The sequence below is a fragment of the Phaenicophaeus curvirostris genome, chromosome 15, assembly GCF_032191515.1.
Source record: "Phaenicophaeus curvirostris isolate KB17595 chromosome 15, BPBGC_Pcur_1.0, whole genome shotgun sequence".
Lineage (NCBI taxonomy): Eukaryota > Metazoa > Chordata > Aves > Cuculiformes > Cuculidae > Phaenicophaeus > Phaenicophaeus curvirostris.
In genome coordinates this window covers 11,934,614-11,949,465 of record NC_091406.1, presented here as the reverse complement: position 1 = coordinate 11,949,465, position 14,852 = coordinate 11,934,614, and the positions used below count along the sequence as shown (strand labels likewise).

At 40.3% G+C, this 14,852-nt stretch overlaps 1 protein-coding gene across 1 annotated transcript in view; it reads right to left on the bottom strand.

Annotated features, from left to right (window-relative positions):
* The window catches only part of FABP6 (fatty acid binding protein 6), a 35,926-nt gene that overhangs the window by 4,020 nt on the left and 17,054 nt on the right, over positions 1–14,852 (bottom strand). The window lies entirely within an intron of this gene.

Sequence of the window (14,852 nt, the reverse complement as noted above, 5' to 3'; positions counted from 1 at the left end):
CAAGGACAAAGCTCACGTTTCATTTTAGTGCATATTTAAATAAAGTGATATATTTTTACTTTCAAAATTCCAGTAATTTTGCATTCAGGATGTAATAATGGTACATTAGATTAGTCCATGGAACCGTGTTCCCTTATTTAATATCAAGAAACAAACAGTGCTTTGTATTGCTTAGGAAATGTTTCCACAAAGTTCAAAAAAATTATAAATATTTGGAAAAGCACAGTTCTAATTTGTGTAAGATAACCATATGTTAAAAGTCAGGGAGTCTGCTGGGTAATTTAGAATGCATACAGGAGGTGTCCTATGCCCCGTGCATCCACTGCCTCACAGACAGCAGTGCAGGAAATTCCCAAGTGCTCTGCACTGGCATAGCTCCACTGGCTAAGAACACGGGCTGATAATTTGTAATCTGAACAAAAACATTCCCAAGATTGAAATGTGGTGCAACAGACTGCAATTTTATTTTATTAAAGTAATAAATTTGGGGAGAAACATAGAAGAGTGTTCAACAAGTTTTGCTGAACGCGAAGTGGGTTTTAATGTCGCATGCTAACAAAAGAACACATCTTCCTAGAGTCAAGAAAATGACCAGAAGAACAAGAATGAAGTCTGGGTGATTAAATGCTTCACCACTCTTCGCCTTGGCATACTTTCGAATTAATACATTCTATGTTAACATTCCTGTATTTCTTATTGATAAGACTCATCTATACCCCACTCTGTCAGAGATGAGACAAACTTCAGTAACAGAATGAAACTTCAATAAAACAAAATACCATAAATCATGCTATAGCTTTACTGTAAAATGATACAAATAAGCAGCATTGCTACATCTCACAGTTTTATTACCGATAACATTGAGTTTACATAGCCAGCTGTACACTCTCTCAGCCTGTGCTCTAAATCCTGCATATTGGAGAATGCACTGTAGTTTGCAAACTGTTCTAGTGAGTTGATATAGACTGGTGCCTCCAGGTGAATCCTGCCTCCTGTGGCTCCTGTCTTGTACGACCATTACTGCCTGCGTCTTGAGGTAGGCTCAAAGATTCGGGACTGGATGTAGATTACATCACACCAGCAGTAAATTCAAGAAGAGCTAGAAATAAGACAGCCTGTATCCCACTGTTTTGTCACAGCACACCAGCGTGCACACTAATTCCTTACATTAGTATCTCTTGGGGGGAGGGTGGGTTAGTTTTATTAAACTTATATATATTTGTTATATACACCTATATATTTAATGGCATATTACTTGTCAGTATATGTTGCAACTCAATGAAAATATCCTTTCTAATTTGTATTTTTTTTTCTTTTACTTACTAAGCTGCTTTGTCTTATACAAAGCCACTGCTGTCCTAAGTTATACAGCCTTTAAAACAAAGACAGAATACATTAGGCATGTGAGGTTTGCACAGGAAAACATTTCCTGCCTTAGGAAAATTTTTGCAGTTTCAAAACTTTTCCTTATGGGGAAAAAAAGAGAGGGATTCCAGAACAACACACTGACTGATGACTATTTGTTTGAGTCTATGTTCCTGGCAGGAACGTAATTTTCTAGAACGGATACGAAGTGAACAAGAGTGAAGCATAACAAAATCATGGTCAACTTGTAAAATAAAAATGGGACAAATGCCCTAGGAATTACTGCCTTCCAACCCCTAACCCTTCAGTCTCCCCATACTTATTCAGCTTTAAATTCTACCATTCTGTGCAGTAGCTGACTCTATTGTGTTTGAGTTCATGATGCCATAAAAGCCACACCATCTGCTGTCTACACGCAATTAAAAGCATGTCTCCACACTTGAAATAGAAGAGAGCCATGCACCCTCCCTCTGTGAAGATTCTCCTTGTCCCGTCATTAGCATTCAAAATACAAGACTGTGGGAGAGAAGTATGAAACTGGGGGGTTCTGTATCAGTTACAAATGCATAAGGTTCAGGGAAGAAACAGAGAAACTTCGTTCACTACTAGTGTTTCCTTTGCCCTTTTGATTTTAAAGTGCTCGTGAACTGATTGTGACTGTCCCACAACCATATTTGACACTTATTTTTTTAAATAAAACTCCTACAGCTTAATCTCAAGATTGCTGAACTTGGGACCAATTGTGCAGGAGCAGACAACTGAAAAGGAAACTTTATCAGCTGGTCCCAGATCCTTAGGCCCTAGCTGTATAAACAGCATTAGCATGGAAAACAATGAAGTGGTTGCACATACACAGAAGCCTAAGTTCTCATTGCTGTGGTAAAGCGAAGTGGATATCAGTAAAGCTCCTACAACAGTGTAACCTCTATGCCATTAGTAGAGGCAGAACCCCCTAGTAATTTCAGTCGTACAACAATTCAAAAATACCATTTAGAGGAAAATATCAAGTCTATTTCATATGTGAGGAAGCTGAAATACTGAGGAAAAGTGACCTGTCAGAGCTGATGATATAGTGAATGGATGATGCAGCCAGTAAGAAATTCTAAGTCCAGGCATTAACCCAGTGTCCACAGGATGGCACATTAATTTAAACAGTCTTATAATAAACAAACCCTTAGAAGCAAACAATGAGAGCTCTGAGCAACCATTTGCTTTCAGTCACCCAAGGGAGTTTCACATTTGCCAACCGATGGGCTACAAGAATCTTTACAGATGCTCAGCACAATTGGCTGAGCAAGTCCCTCATTAAGATTGTTGTCATTTCCCTGCAGCACGGTGTATACTGAAAAATAATCAGCGTCCAGCCCGAACTGTGGTTTTCGGGAGTGGGTGACCAGTGGAACTGTCCTTAGGTTAGCTGAGCACTGAAGGCCTTTGTATTGCACTGTGCTCAGTGTTCCAGAGAGGCACGCACAACCCGGTGAAGAAGGTAAATGAACTCAAGCCATAAATTCTACCGTTTACATAAAACTTATTGTGGGACAATGGCACTGGCGTAGTAACACCACATGGACCTTGGAAGATAGATCACACTGGATAAGAAAAATGACATGGTTCTGTGAAACAGGAAAAAGATAATTAGATTATATGGACAGTACTTGAGATTTTACGTTCTCTCTCTCTCTCTAAAGATCAGATTATATTGATAACTTTCTTGTGATCAGATATAAAAATGCTGACACTGTGCAATACTTGAAGCTTGACTGCAGTGGGAATGTGGTGGGCATAGAGCCAGTGTGTAATACAGTAAATTATCAATGAATAACTACTTGACTGGGTGGGTCACTCTCACCACACACTAAGCATGAGTTTATTCACTCCCAAGGTGTTGTATGTCATGCTGTGCATAACAGTTCTAGAGCAGGTTACAAACATCCATCCAAACCATGAAGTGCTCACAAACATGCTGGCTCTGCCTGGCTGCACAGGACCAGAACCAGTTTAGAACAAGTTTCAAGCAAAGATGCCCTCATCTGTACCTGTCTGTGCAAAAGAGTTCTTACTGTGCATTGTGAATTTGCAGCTATGTTTCTGCTCACTTATTCTGAAACAAATCCTTATTTTCATTCCTGCATTTTTTGTTACAAATTATAATGAAATTCAACAGTGTATTGGTGAATAAAGACTTTCATTCAGTAGTTTTTCAAATACTGAGTCAGGATGATATTTACTCCAAGAATAATAAAGAACAGAGGCCCTCTGACTTGACTGAGGTTACAGTCACTTGCACAATAGCTACGGTGCGTCATCCAAGTCCCTATCTCTTCAGTTCTAGCTAAAACCAGTATCTGTTTAATAACCTTACACTTTGTATTTACAGTATTCATGACTTTCCTGCCTTTTCAGAGCTGTGAGCATGTGATGTTGCTTTTGCATGCTGATACAGAAGTGCTTCATCACTGGTGGGCTGGGCACTGACCTAAACTCTGCAGAAATCTCCAGAAACATCCAGTAAAAAACAATTAAATTAAACCAAAATTATCTCTGTACAGATGTATTTCAAACACTTTATGTGTATTTAATCCATTCCAACTACTACAATGTAGAACCTGCACACTGCTGCAAACAATCTTGGTTATGTTATACATCTGCTTAATAGAAATCAGTTCAAATCCAATTGATTTAATAGCTGTAACTGAGACCAGTGGAAAAAAACAAAAGATCTGTCCCTGGCATAAGGTGAGAATCATACCAGAGAAAGGCAAAAGAATAAAAAGCTTCAGGTGTAAAAGCTGAAAACAGCGAAAACAGCTTTCAGCAAGTGACCACTATGTCCAGCACACTTGGCAGTATATCTCATTTTCAGTGGAGAAAGATGCAGCTGCTCTCTATGTAGGTCAAAGAAAATCTCATTATTCTGGAGGAGACTGTGCCTGCCATCTGGTGGCCAACTGCCAGGGCCCGGACCAGGCAGAGCCTCCGGCACTGAGCCCACCTCAGTCCTGCCAGAACCCTGAGTTCACCCAGGGAATGGCAGGGCTTGCAGGCCCACCCTGTGCCACTGCTCATAGGTTTCATTTTGGGACAAAGTTCTAAATAAAGATGATTTCCTAAGCACTGGTTTTCAGCATCGCTGAAATATCGTACAATATTAGCCTTTGCCAAACTCGTTTGTATTGCTATCCTGGCAACCAACAGGACACAAGACTGCTTCATATGGATTTTGTTAAATATTATTATACATCAGAAGCCAAATGCTGGCTCCCCTGAATTCAGTGGGAACATCTACACCAACACTTCAACATAATTTAATGAATCTAACTTTATTTGCAAATGCTATTTGTGGCAGACTGGCATTAGTGAAACCCACTGAGCGGGTTCAGGGACTGCAGAGAAACCCAAGTGGGGGTGGGCATCATTTTGCAGATAGAATGTAAGGAAAAGGCATAATCTTATTCTGTGAGGTCTGAGATGCACAGGCTTTTTACACTGAATTTGTCTTACCAAGTGGTGGAAAAACCCAAAACAACCCCCACACTTAAGGTTGTGCTTATCTAACTTTGAAACCTGAGCCACTGATCTAACACCAACACATAACAAATATCAAATTTGAATGCATATTGTCAGGACTACAAGCAGGAATCAAACTGCTGGCTACAAGGAGAAGTTATACAAAGAGGCTCAACACCCTACTTGAATTTGTCAGGATAACATGAGCAGCAACTGTGTGGCTGTGGTAGACAGTCAGCATGACTAAGTTGTCAAAGAAGTAGAACTCCTGTGGAAGCTTATACCCAAAGGAAAAGTTCATCTAAAGCAAGTGGCTAATTCCCTCTGCATCCAAGTCAGCTACCTCTGATATGCAAAACAGCTGAGTCTTCAAATGCTAGTAGGAACAGAGGGAAATTTCAGGAACCAAATCAAAGACCTTGGATATCTTTACTTTCAGAATTTACTTGCCACAAAGTCATAAATATAATGCTTTTGCATTCTTTTTGTCATGTCAGAGTCACCCTGCCCTTGAATGTCTCCCAGCATGCTTTGAAGTTTATTAACCTTTCAGATGTGTTGTATAAAGCCAACTGAGATATACTTAAAGACAAAATGGAGATAAGGGAAGTAATTCTATTAGTGAATGAACCACACTGACTATTCTTTGAAGTGCTTTTAGAATTAGAATGCAATTGAACAAGGAGTACAGATTCAGAATAAAAGTAGGAACACTCTAGTGAAAAGAAGTTACGCTTAATGATTCTTTCATTACAGAACTTGATCAGGAAAGCTTGTAAATCCTTAATACAGCTGTATCTGGCAATTATTCAGCAACCCTCCATAGTAAATGGCTAATGATCATGAATTCCTTTGGTATTCAGACTAATCATTCACAGTGAATTCAGAATGAACTCATTTGGTGTTAATGTAATGTGCAATTGCATGGGAGTCCTATTATAATGTTGCCTTACCAAGTATCCATTTAGCAGAGTAGTAGGTGTTACTATTCTAATTCATAAGCAGTAGAAAAGTGGAACAAGATGTAGTTGAATTATTAAAAAAACAATGCTGGTACAGAATCCAAATATTTAACAGAAATGTACCAGCTAGATTTACAGGACTTCTGCCAGTGACAGGCTCTGTCCTTGCCCCATATGCGACATTCTGATGGGGATAATCTGCCTAACAAAAATAGGAAAGAAAGGATCCTACCAGAAGCTGAGAGAGAGAAACATTTGCAAGGCAGGAAGGCACAGATCTTCCAAAACTCCAGTATTTTGGGGAATCCCTCGAAGGAAATTTGTTTTCTGCCAACACATTCTACCAGGAAAACTTTTAGTCTGTTTGGATCTCCAAAGGGTAGTTTCCAGACAGCAAGATAACCAAATGATTCATTCTAGCTGTACAAGCTCTGTAAGCATAGCTCGTGTAAGAAGTGCTTGGTTCTGCGGCCGCCGCGTGCTGTCCCTGATCTCCAGTGCTACCGTAATGGCACTGCTGAGGTCTGGCCCGGCCAGTGCAACATGGCTTACAAGAGAGAGGAGGAGATGATGAATGGCACCATCATCACCATGGCAAGTAGTCCTTCCAGGAGAGCAGCCTGAGGATATGACAGTGTTGCCTAAATTGCTCAAGTGATTTCCAGCTCTTCTGGAGCCACCACCTGCTTTGTGCCAGCATAGCCATTCATGAAGTAGTGTAGCAACCACAGCAAGGGCCTGATCTGAATTAAAAATACCAAAGATAAAGTTAAAAGGTATTTTTCAGCTGGATCAGTGCTTGGATCCAGTTCTTCCCATGATCACACCAACAGCTTGCAAGTATTGGCATGGAAAGGGAACAAGCAGCTGGTGGACTACTGGTGCAAGGTGTCTCTGGCACTGAAAAACGCTCCCTGTAATCATAGTCTGAGATACACTTTATGATCTATATTAAAAGAACAAAACAGACTGAGCTGATAATTATAAACAAGGTTCTGGAGAGCAAAAGCAGAAATATACTCATGCTATCTGAGCTGGTGGTACCTAGCTCAGGTTCACTGAACAAATTTTCTGCAAGCTGAAGGCTCAGTACAGATCCTCTGAACTCATTATTTCCTATTGTCTCTTCAGAGTCCAACACCCAAGTAAATCAAATCAGCACTCCTGGACTCAGAAGCATCAAAATAAAAAAAAGGGAGGGAAATCTCTGTTTCAGTCTCTTTTAGAACCGATAGCACTCTATATAATTTCTTGTCTTTGTTACCGTGGCAGGCAATTTATCCCCTGGTAAGCAAAATTCTTCTTTTAATTACTAGTTTAAATTAAAGCATGGCTAATTTAAGCCTTTTTGTACCTGTGCCAGCATTGCCTCTTCTCTTAAGCAGAAGTCCTTCCTCTGATTTTACCCCAAAGTGATTTAGAAAGTAGTTACATCCTCTTTTTTGCTAATGTAAAAAAATTGGGCTAAGCCATGCCAAACTCTGTTAGACACTTCTGAAGTGACAGACTTCTTCCTCTTATTAACCAAGTATTCCTCTTCACTTGCTCCAATTTCACATAACCTTTCTGGACTAGAGGTGACTTGGACCTGTAACATTTTCCAGATCAACAAGAAGTTTCATTGGTACACATCCCACCTCTTAAACCAAGATCCTTAACAGACATACTAAAATGTTATGGTTTTACGGTAAGATTGATACCAGCAACTTCAATTTAATTGTTCTTTTCTTTCTTCGGGATTCTTCCCTTTAATTACATATCTTTTACTAAATGCTACCAATTGCTTCCAATTCACTGGTAAGGGCTCTGATGGCAGAAACAGGAAGCTATCTTGATTTTTAAATTTTATTAACAACTACAACAGAAGACTTGAAGATTTTTGTTACGTCAATTTTGACTCATGTAATCTGAGAACACAGGGTAAAACTAATTTTGGCTACTATCAATTTGGCTCTCACAAAACTATTAAGATTTGTTTGAAATACCAAGTTTCTATTAAGAACCACTATAGAATCATAGAATGACCAGGTTGGAAGAGACCCACCGGATCATCGAGTCCAACCATTCCTATCAAACACTAAACCATGCCCCTTAGCACCTCGTCCACCCGTCCCTTAAACACCTCCAGGGAAGGGGACTCAACCACCTCCCTGGGCAGCCTGTTCCAGTGCCCAATGACCCTTTCTGTGAAGAATGCAACATGCAACTATGCAACATTTTGAACCGCAATGGTTTTTGTCTAATACAGACAACTTTTAAAAAGCTGCTAAAATCAAAGATACAATTCAACCTTATCTGCAGAGACTTCTAGCAAAAGCTAACTGGGTTAAAGATGATACCTCTATGTATGTCTTTGTGCCATATATTTATACTAGAAGTCCCTAACAAAAAGAAACTGTAATTCTAATAAAGTTAGTTACTGACATCCCTAAAGACAGGCATTATTACAACTACTCTTTGGGACTTCTCTAACCAAAACCATAGTTACTTCCCTTTATCTATACAGTTCATGTGGTGTGTTGTAAAGATTTTATTGCCTGATACTATCTATATGACCGTACTTGCTGACGCATCAGGACAACATAGCTCCAAATGGAAGCTTATCTTCAAGGTAATCAAGTCTAATTTGGAGACCTCTGTCTGTCACATGGTCTTCTAAAGAATCCTCAGGCACCACCAAAAGGGGGGAAAAAAGCTGCATACCAATATAAAACAAATGTGAACTCTACCTGCACTTAAAATAAGTGGCAACTAATAGCAGTGAATAGTAAGTGAATGTAATAGGCTGTCACCACCACACACCAGCACCACTACCAAGGGAAAAAAAAAATCACAGAATCGCTAGGTTGGAAAAGACCCCCAGGATCATCGAGTCCAACCATTCCTATCAAACACTACACCATGCCCCTCAGCACCTCATCCACCTGTCTTTTAAATGCCGCCAGGGATGGTGACTCAACTACCTCCCTGGGCAGCCTGTACCAGTGCTCAATGACCCTTTCCGTGAAAAATTTTTTTCCTGATGTCCAGCCTGAACCTCCCCTGGTGGAGCTTGAGGCCATTCCCTCTTGTCCTGTCCCCTGTCACCTGGGAGAAGAGGCCAGCATCCTCCTCTCTACAACCTCCTTTCAGGTAGTTATAGAGAGCAATGAGGTCTCCCCTCAACCTCCTCTTCTCCAGGCTAAACAACCCCAGCTCTCTCAGCCGCTCCTCATAAGGCCTGTTCTCCAGCCCCCTCACCAGCTTTGTTGCTCTTCTCTGGACTCGTTCCAGAGCCTCAACATCCTTCTTGTGGTGAGGGGCCCAGAACTGAACACAGGATTCGAGGAGCGGTCTCACCAGTGCCGAGTACAGAGGGAGAATAACCTCCCTGGACCTGCTGGTCACACCGTTTCTGATCCAAGCCAAGATGCTATTGGCTGCCTTGGCCACCTGGGCCACTGCTGGCTCACGTTCAGTCGCTGTCAACCAACACCCCCAGGTCCCTCTCCTCCCAGCAGCTTTTCTAGACAGACTTCTCCTAGTCTGTAGTACTGCATAGGGTTGCTGTGCTCCAAGAGCAGGACCTGGCATTTGGCCTTGTTAAACCTCATGCCATTGGTCTCAGCAAATTATTTCTTAGCCAAAATGTATTTGGAAGTTATCAGCCTCCTCTGTACAGCTGCCTACAAAATTTGAATGGTAATTTATTCAAATTAGACTTAGAAGGCAGCAGGATGAACACAGGATGAAACCAGGACTCTGGTGTTTCAAGAACTTATACAGCTTCTACAGTATGAGCAGGAGTTCTGGATGGACTTTGGTAACAGCATCCCTCTCCTGATACCTGGACAACTTGCTGAAACTAGTCCTAGAGCTTGCATTTTCACATGCACTGAACTGATGTGCACATTTTAGTGTTGTCCCTACTTCTCACATACCTCTTCTGCAGTGCCCTACATTGCATTCTAGTTGGCAGTGTTCACTCCACTGTAATAATCACAGAATGCTTAGCTCCACCCAAGAAACAAAGCAACTGATGGTTTAGTGAACATGATGTTGATTTTGGCTTTCTTGGAGAAATGCTGCACAGAGCTTGCCTTCAGCCCTACTCCCTTCACTTTTTCCCTCTAGCTGGGGATATTTGGAGTATTTTCTTTAATATATTGCAGAGTTTACTTCATGATCCATATGATGAAAAATGCAGCCTAGCAATGAGTGCTGAGCAAGGGGTTAACTTTCAGCTTCAGTAAGACAATTCCCCATTTAGAAATACAGATATGCATTTTGTATGTCTCAAAACAAAACTTTCTAGGTCACTGTAATAAACTAAAATATTTATTTTGATTTTAAAGCAGATTGTTTCCACTGAAAATGCCAACACAACAGTTTTTTGCCTTAAGATGCTGCAATTTCACAACGTCCTTATTTTCACGCATCTTTACTCTTTTAATGTCAACATCTCTGCTTCTGGATCATCAATGGTTACAGAAGCAAATACACAAAGCTGCAGAGCCACAGAAAGGCCAAATTCCCCACTCGGCCTGCCAGGGAAACTCCTTCTACTGCAAGGGTTACTCAGAGTTCAGTATGCATGGAATAAACACAACATACTTGATTATGCATCCTGCTTTCCAGACTGCTGCTCCCCAGCCCTCCATCATTAAAGCAATAGTACTATATTTTAAATACAGATTATGTAGTTTGCCCCAGGTCATATGAGATGGGATTAATAGCCAGAAATCCTGGTTCACTGCTGTCCGTTAAAACACTAGACAACCCTCCATCTAATGCTTTCTCCAGCACATTGTGCTGTACCTCCACTGATTTTCCTCAAGTGCATTAGCCTTCATCTATTGCACTTGTAAAGCCTGCTGCTTTATTAGTTCACATAAACCCCATGCACAGTTAAATTGTACTATTCCAAAGGATTCCTTCAAATGCAGTTCCTGAACGTCTGTTAAGGGAAATGCTTAATTTAGATGCTATTTTTTTTCTTTTTTCAAGGCACATCTGTTTTCCAATTGGCTTTTTTCTTATGTGTTAAAATCGTGTTTACTGCTTTCCTCCCACCTCCTTCACTCTCTCAAGCTTTTCCTCTATTAGATGGAAAAGATGGCTACTTACTGATGGTGACAAGCTATTTGCTACTCCAGTAAGCCAAGAAAGGATTTTCTCACAAAGAATCTCAAAGGCAGACATGAGAAACCAGTATTTGAATTGTTTTTTCTTACGCTGATGCAGTGTTTACAGGGTGCCATATTGAAAATACCGATGCAGTTAATTGTGCATGAACAGAAGGAGTTTGAAAACGTGTGGTGCAGAGCAGGATGCATTTCTTTTGCTGAAATACAGAAAAAGGTCAGTTTTCTTTGCATATAAGTACTTCTTTGGGCTTTGGCTATACATTGATGTGTATGATTACAACAATCTGAAATGGTTTGTATTGCCTTCGATACATTTCAAAGGAGAAATAAATATACTTTTGTAGCAGAGAAATACATCTTACATGCCATTTCTCAACCATCTCCAAAACAAGCAGATCTTTGCAACTGCTTGTTCTATTAACTGCTTGTGTTGCATCTAGACTATAGTGTCCCTCTTTCAATGGTTTTATTTATTCTTGAGTCAGTCAACAATAAATTTGTTATTAATCAAACAACACTGATGTAAAACTGGGAAAATGAAACTATGTGGTTGACAGCTGTAATTTTATCTTAAGACTCTAGAATACGCCACATTTCTCCTAAAGAGTCCTTCTGGAATCAGAGGGAAAATCTGGAAAACACTTTGAAATCTGAACTTCCACTTGGAAGTTTCTTAACTTTACAGTACCAAACAACAGCTGCTTTCCTCCTAAGTTATGAGAAAGCAGTAAGGAACAAAAAAACCGAACGATTGTTTATTTATTAAACTTCATTCTTAACCTAAACTTGCATTTTTGAATGCCTCAGTGTGGTAACATATACAGGTCACTTATTCTCAGGATGCCTAAAAATGTGGATGTTCAATTCAGTTCCCATATCCTGGCTCCTCAGACAGAAAATGCTTTGACAAAATTTGCACAAAGCTTGAAAACCCGCTGCACCCACCATGAACGCAGGATTCTAGTCCCCAGGATTATCCTTCTGACTGCCCTGGTGAACATGCTGGAGTGGTGCTAAAAATAGCCCCAATTTCCGTGACTGTTTCTCCAGAGCAGACACATGCTGTGCCGTGAGCCACACTGCCATCTACTGACAAGGACTCCATTCCCATACGCCTCAGACGGACTTGTGTCAAGATCTGTGGCTCGTAAGGCCAGTTGCAGCTTGTGTCCTAAAAACCAGGAGATTTAAAGAAACCAAAACACATAAATGCTTCCTGCACAATACTGGATGTTTTGTGGTATTTACAAAATTTGAACTATAGGCAGATTATTAAACGTATTCACTGAAAATGCTACGCTGTGTTTAACAGCAAGTCTACCACCGCCCTTCAAAGCACTAGAACCAGCCTGATGAGATTCTGAAAACAAGCCACTATCGCCTTTGCTTCAGTTTACTCTCTGTTAACACAAAGCGGCTCTGTTTGGCATCAGGTTGCAACACAATGTTGCTTTGGTTCAAGGTGGGCTACCTTTTGCTTTCATTATGCGTGGTTTTTTCACTTTCTGCTTCTTGGTAGAATGCAGAATCCTTCATGCAGAATAAACCACAGTAATGATTCCTGAATGCAAAGACAGAATGCTGGAATGATCAGCCTTTATCATAAAAAACCCTCTCAACTTGTAACACCAACAGAAGCATGATGAGGACATTCTGATATTGAACTGCAAGGTCTGTCTCAGCCCTCTGTGACAATTAATTCTCAAAGTCACAGAGTGATTTGATATAAAACACTATCCTGTTGTATTCTGGAGCCTGTAAAACAGGCAGGCTGAGACAATTATTTGAAGAAAAATAAACATGTATTCTGCTCTAGTCATCTCCTTTGAATGTTAGGCTCATGCAACGTCTGTGATGCTTCACATACTGATATTAACTACTTCATGACTTTCATTTTGGCAGACTGGATGGACAACAATAAAAAAAAGCTGAAACAGAGAAAGCAAGCTGGGAAAGAACACTAACATATGGTGAAAATAGAGCTAATCCAAAATGGGAGCAGGTCTCCATTAATACTGGAATCGGCAATAAACCACTTCACAATTAAGAGCAACTAAAGCATTAAACCTCTGGTTTACCTATGTTTTTATGCCTAGCTTTCCTCTTGAGAACTGAGTCTCTTCACCTTCGATAAATAAAGACAAAGGGGAGACCTTATTGCATTCTACAACTACCTCACAAGAGGAAACAGAGAAGATGGAGTCATACACTTCTCAGAGGCCATATGGATAAGAGGAGGAAGAACAGATACAACTGGGAATACAAAAAATTCTATTGGCTATTATTGTTTTATTTTTTCTTAAGATAACGAGGCTGGTGAAATACTGGAAGAGGTAGCCCAGAGAAGTTGTAGAATCTCCATCCTTTGCACTGGCCAGGACTCAAGAAGAGATGGTCCTGACCATCTAAACTTTAAGGCATTTGCCTTTAACTATGTATGTTTTGGAGGTGGGGGGGTTAGACTAGATCTCTTCCAATGTAAACTATGAGTCTATGACAAAATAATCAACTATTTCTACCTTGGCCATGGAGCCAAATGAAAGATTTCCTTTGTTCACAAACAAAACTCACAACACAAGAGGAAAATACAAACACAAAACAGATTCTGCTTCTTTGCCCCATCTCTCTCAATAACTATATTTGGCACAAACCTAGAAAATAATTTTCCAATGTTTTAAAGCAATTAGAAAGTAAATTCCTTCACCGAGGATTCAAAACAGTGTTGATCACCTTGATTATGGCATTTACTACTACGCAAATAATTTTTTACAAAGTTAGTTTACCAAAACTCTTAACTTATTTATTAGAAAACATGGTATTTATAATAAATAATGGCTTTATGCCAGTAATTTTATAAAATTATAAAAATCAACACTTTTTTTTTAAAAATACTGCAGGAAATTAAAAATGAAAAAGACCACTCTCATTCAAAATAAAAAATGTTTTCCTGCTTTCCTGAAAGATACATCATCCTCCGAGAGCAGATTTGTCTCAAAAGTCCTAAGCTTTGTGAAAAGCACCTCCACTGCGGCACAGTGCCTTGAAGTTACTGCTATCTCCAGGGAAGGGCATAGGAAAAAAAAAAAAAAAAGGTTTGCTAATCACACGTGTATGGACTGTGATACACAATCTGGGCACCCAGTATAGATTCTAAAGCCAAGGAGAATCTATAGGTTTCCACCGTTGATTTCAAAAACATCAATCTAAACTTCCACACAGCTTTTCTACAAGTGATTTGTACTCTGGGCTTAGCTTATACCTTGGTTTTGTGGGGTATTTTACCTGCCCTGTTGCCACACAGTATCACTATTTGTAATTCAAATGTCATTGAGAGCTCTTTGGCCAGAGGCGTTTAGACCTTCTGTGCCCTAACTCTTCACAGCTGCATCACTGCCTCCAGCTTCCTCTTGTAGAAGAAATGCTTATTAGACTACTGTTACACACTGTGCTTGCACAAAGGCTGACCAGAGGACAAGACAGATCTGCTTTCCCTACCCTCTTCAAGCTCTAAGCTGAAAAGTGGCTTGCCCAGAAAAGAGGTATGGACTGTGCAGGTCCCTGCATAAACGGTTAATTCTTGCAGAGAAGCTCAGAATCACAGGGTGGCTATTGGCCACTGAGTTGTTCGCAAGGGTAGAAGTGGCAGGAGAGGTTTTTTGTCCAGACCCTTCGATCTAGACTGGAGGAAAGCAGAAACGTAGACCAGTGGAGCTGTGGTGAGAGGTTTCACATCTCTTCTTTATTCCTGAGGAAGGATGATCAAGCTAGAATTGATTTACGTGGGGTCAACACAGTGCAAAAAGCCAGGAAGAGAAATAGCTTGAACCAGTGTCATGGCATCTTGCTGCTTAAGCTGGATAAGCTTACAAGCAGGAGACAGGCAAACTGA